The sequence below is a fragment of the Camellia sinensis genome, chromosome 9, assembly GCF_055761805.1.
Source record: "Camellia sinensis isolate YWXY chromosome 9, ASM5576180v1, whole genome shotgun sequence".
Classification (NCBI taxonomy): domain Eukaryota; kingdom Viridiplantae; phylum Streptophyta; class Magnoliopsida; order Ericales; family Theaceae; genus Camellia; species Camellia sinensis.
In genome coordinates, this window is record NC_138969.1 from 82,294,070 (window position 1) to 82,299,608 (window position 5,539).

At 32.4% G+C, this 5,539-nt stretch overlaps 1 long non-coding RNA gene across 1 annotated transcript; it reads left to right on the forward strand.

Annotated features, from left to right (window-relative positions):
* Positions 1–2,374: 2,374 nt before the first annotated feature.
* LOC114278601 (uncharacterized) lies at positions 2,375–4,859 on the forward strand. The gene is made up of 2 exons (XR_014341148.1): positions 2,375–2,510; positions 4,564–4,859. It is a non-coding gene; the product is annotated as an uncharacterized LOC114278601 (long non-coding RNA).
* The last annotated feature ends 680 nt before the right edge of the window (positions 4,860–5,539 follow it).

Sequence of the window (5,539 nt, forward strand, 5' to 3'; positions counted from 1 at the left end):
GCTTTGAGTGATTTTAGGTTTCAAGAAATTTTCTCCGTGTGAGAATTTTTTTTCTTTTTCTTTTCTCTAATTTTTCTGGGTTTTAGGATGGTGGCTATATATATATATATATATATCTATTTTTTCTGCATTTTTTTTTCTTTAATTTTTGAGGGTTTTAAGAAAAGGAGACTGTCAAGATTGTAGTTTTTGTTGGTGAGTTTGATTGTTGTTGTTTGGTATGAAGTTGTTAGCTTTGTTTACTTTTGATTGAGTTTATTGTTAATTTTGTTGTTTGGTTGAAGTTGTTAGCTTTGTGAAATAGGAAAGATGACGGAGAGAAAAGTCTAAGAGAGAGAGAGAGAATACATTGTGTTTTATTTATCTATTTTTTTGGCTGTGGGTGTGTTTCACAGTGCTGTGTGAGAGAGAAGATAAATTGGGTTTTATCTCATGTAACTCAGCTCATGGAGTGTTTCAAGACACTTGAGGGTATTATGGGCATTTCAGTATTTATTTTTGATGACATCAGCAGTTTCGGTTAGTTGGGTGAATGACATTAAAAAAAATGGGGAAATCTTAATATTGTCAGTTAAAGTAGGAAAGGTTTCTATAATTATTAAAATCACAAGAGAGATTTTTGTATTTGTCAGAAATCTCAAGGGAGGTAAGTGTAATTTACGGTTTATTTTTATAGTTACATTGAAACACAGTTTTGGGAAACGGTGAAAGTTTCCCAATCTGATAGTATGGGTGAATTTGGGGATAACAGGTTTGAATCATTTGTACTTAGTAAGGGTGTTATTCATCCATTATCTTGTCCTAAGATGCCCGAGCAGAATGGTTTAGTTAAAAGAAAGCACAGGGATGTAACTGAACTAGGTTTAACAATATTGTTTCATGGCGGTGTACCAAAGCGCTTTTGGAACAGTGGTTTGGCTCATAAATCAATTGCCCTCTTGTATACTTGGTTGAAAATGTCCATTTGAATTATTGTTGGTAAAACAACCAGATTATAGTTGCCTCCATACCTTTGGATGTAGATGATTTCCATACCTTCGTGACTATGCCAAAAATAAGTTTGATCCACAATCGTTACCTTGTGTCTTCCATGGTTATAGTCATAATCACAAAGGTTATTATGTTTATCACTCGCTTATAGGTCGTGTGTACATTTCTAGACATGTGATTTTTGATGAAATCAAATTTCGATTCCGTGATTCTGATAGTCTATTTTCTCTTGCTAATTTTAATGAGGAAATTACTTCATTTGATGAGTGGTTTGCAGGACCATTGGAACCATTACCACCAGCTCAACCCATTATAGATGCACCACCAGAGGGGGAGGAATCTCTATCTTCATCTACATTGTCTTGCCTTCTTCAGAATGATCTTAGGGACTCAAATGCTTTTGCAATTGGAAGAGATACATTAATGGATCATAATGGAGTCACTTCAAATGATCAATTGGAGCATAATCTAACAACGTCCGCATCATCACCAGTGACATATCATCATGCACAAATACCATTTTCTACTTCTCACCAAGAAGATGTTTGTGACGACCCCACCGCATATAGTAATTAGTACTTAATTAATTAAGGAGATTTGAATTTTAATTGTCCATTATTCTAATTTAATTTGGAATTTATAAGAATTATTCAGTTTGATTCGTATATGATTCTAATGAGAATTTATTTTGGAATTAGAAATTGAAAGCCTACATGGCTCAAGAGAGTATAATTAGTGAATTGAATTATTTTAATTCCGAGTATCGGACCGTATGAGAGTTTAATTAAATATTCGATTCTGATTTGTAAAATTGAGATTTGATTAATTGGGTCCAAATTGAAGATAATTAAGTTATGAGAATTGGGAATTGAGGTTATTATGAATTAAATCTATTTATGGGGTATTCAATTGAGTATGTAATTTATTGGCAAAGATTTTGAAGTTTAATATGAAATTGAAGACCTTTATAATTTAAGAAACCAAAATTGAGGATGAAAATAAGTTTAATTTAATATTTGGAGCCTTTTGGGAATTTGATTAAAAATTAGATTCAGAATGATAAATTTTAATATAATTAATTAGGCTCTAAAAAAAGTCAAATTAGACGAATTAAATTACGTGGGATTTATAATGTTATGATTAATTTAATTATGTGTTAATCAAGATTTACTAAGAATAAGTGTTATTTAATTAAATTAATCTTAACCATAAATTAAATTGTAGAATGATTTAGAGTTTGAGGACATATATGGGTGTGTGTGCTGAGAAGTATGTGTGTGTGCAGAGAAATCTGTGTGTGTGCACGCGTGCCTATGTGGGTCAAGAGATAAAGGTGTGTATATATGTATTATGTTGAGGGATGGCCTTCAATTCCTTTGCGGGAAGAAAGAAGAAAAAGGAGAGAGAGAGAGAGAGAGAGAGAGAGGTGCTGGAAAAATGCAACTAAAGAACACAAGTATGGAAGAAGAACAAGAAAACTAAGGGGAAATCACTTCTAATTTCTGAATTTGGAGTCTTAGGTAAGAATTCTAAGTCTAAATTTCGAAGATAAACCTCCATGCATCATGAATTAAGAAAGTTATGGACTTAATTTCATGGATTTTGTAAAAAATAAGGTTTAAAGTAAGAAATATAGTTATGGAAATTAATTTGGAAAATTAATTATTTTTGGTTTGATTTTGTAGTATTTTCTTATAAAACTTGAGATTGAGAAGGATTTGAGATTTTATTCATGGAATTAGAAAGAAATTGGGTTCTAAACATGAAATGGGTTAGATGCATGTTTATGGTTATGGCAATGATTGTAAGAATTCTTCAAATTGAGCTTGGGTTTGGAAACCTTGATATGTATGAGATGTACATTTGCATGCACTATGAGTTTTGAAAGGATTTAAGCCATGCAAGTTTATTATGCATTTGATTTTGAAGAAAAAGTTTTGAAAACATTGAGTTCATGAAAATGGTTTAATCATGGAGTAAATGAGGTTTTGATTTTATTTTGAAACCTAAAAATTGGTTTGATTTTAATCTCTAACCCATGCATGTAATGTAATTTAAGAGTTTTATTTAATTTAAGCATGCTATGGAACATATTAAATTAGTTAGTTTTGTTTGAATTACATATATGCAATGTTTGCTAGAAAAATTGAGAAGAAAATGAAGAATTGGAGCTAAGATCAAGTTTATGAAGTTTAATTAGAAATTAATTATTTTGGATTTGATTTTGAAAGTTGTAATTAAATTAAGCTCCATAAATTATATGCAATTTTATTGTGCATTTGATTTTGAAAAGGAATTTTAGAATCATGAGTTCATGAATTTTGATTTAAATATTGTGTTTCAAGATTTTGAGCAAATAATTTATAAATAAATAAATGTTTATGTTTTCTAAAGTATCTTCAAAGTTTTGATCAAGATTAGTATGGGTTTAAAGATTGAAAATGCATTGGGAAGCTATTTTTGAGAAATTTAGAATTCTGGAATTTAACAAACCACTCGAGCAGGATAACTACTGCTCGAGTGCACATTGACGACTTCCAGTACTTTTGTAGTCTTTTACAAATCGCTCGGGCGACTAAAGGTTCGCTTGAGTGAACAACTATTTTAAGCATGTTTTGAAAAATCACACTTTGTTCATATTTGCATTCTCATCTCTCCCCAAGCATTCTAGACTTGATTTATGGCTCAATAAAGATTAATAAGCTAATAATAAACATTAATTTGTTCATTAAAAAATAAGTCATTGACTTAGTAGTAATTGATTAAGAAGCCAAGTAAGAAATTGGTTTATTCAGAAAAGAATGATTTAGTAATGAAAGAATATGTAAAATGAGAACCCAATTCATTTGAATAAAGAAAGAATATGCGTAATAGACCTTTAGATTATTTAGATAGAAGACAAAAGAAGTCAAGTTTGATAAAGGAAATGATTTGTGTTTCAATGTGTATATGTTATGTGTTTGTGTAGGTCACGCGTTATCGTCTGTTCTACTCCTGGAGTTGTCTCTGAGTAATAACTCTGTAAAGCTATATTCAACTTTAAGTATTTTCTGAATGACTTAACATGATTTGTTCCCTGAAATGTTATTTTCTATATGAATGAATGATAGTCCAAATTTTTGAAATGTATTTGTGGTACCCTTAGCAAAGGCCCTCGCCTAGGGAAAATAATACTGTGGCTTGTGGTCATGAGAACTTCGCCCGGGGGAAACAATACCATGGCATAAGGCCCTCACCCGAGAGAAACAATATCGTGGAATAAGGCCCTCGCCCGGGGGAAACAATACTGTGGCCTACGTAAGTTATATGAAATCCGGTACCAGAGGTTCCATTATGGAACTTGTCATGAATGACTAATATGATTTGTTAACACGAATGGAGGTACCACACATGATTTGAATATGAATATGAATATGACTCTGTTTTTTATACGAATACGAATATGACTATGTTTCTAATTTGATAAGGGATTTGAAATCTAATTTCTGAATTTGTTATGGACATCATTCATTAAAATCTTTACTTTGTTATTATTCACTGGGCTCCAGCTCATTGTTTATATTTTGTATGTAGGTGATCAAGCGTGTGACCAGGTCTAGAGCTTCTACCTGGACTCTGTTTTGTCAGCCAACCTATGTGCCTCCCATGAAGGTTCTGGATATGTCAAGTGGTTATGGCTATGTGCATAAAGTTCAAGTTTTGTTTACTTGTTTTGGTTGAACGAGTGTTCTTGTTTATCTTGTATTTAGGGATAAGTCTCTTTTTGTCTAGCCTATATATATGATGATATGTAAATGTATGTATATAAAGTTTAAAATTTTATGTCTCATATAAATCTGCACAGCTCAATGGACGTTGTATATTTGTTATTTTCTTCTGCTAGCCCCTAATATTATGGTAATCTATCTCAGAGGCCTTCGGTAATCCCAGAATTACTGGCTGGTTACGATGCTAAACCTATAAGGGCAGGTTTGGGTCGTGACAACGTTACTCTAGTACAAAATTGTACTAAGCAAACTGATCCACCTTTATGATTAATGCTTCTACCACACACGAGTGCATCATTTATCCCAATTCAAGCATGTTGGAAGATTCGCCCAACATGCCTCCTCAACATACTCAAGAACAATTTAATGAACAAACTAGTGACCCTTTTGTTCATTGATGATAGATCAACATCATCCCCTTAGTTCATATAATGATTACTAGAAACAAAGCTGGAATTCATAAACCCAATCCCAAGTATTTTTCTTTGGATTACACAGTTGTTACTGAAAGAATTCCTACCGACCCAAAATCAGTAAACTCGGCAATGAAGCACCCTGGTTGGTTAGGTTGGTTTGCTGCAATGATAGAAGAAATCTCTGCACTACATGCCAATGACACATGGGAGTTAATTCCCCGATCATTTACCATGAATATAATAAGGTGTAAGTAGGTCAACAAGACAAAATTACATGTAGATGGATCTCTAGAAAGACTGAAAGCACGTTTGGTGGCCAAAGGATTTAATCAAATTCTGGGAACAGACTTCATGGAGACCTTCTCA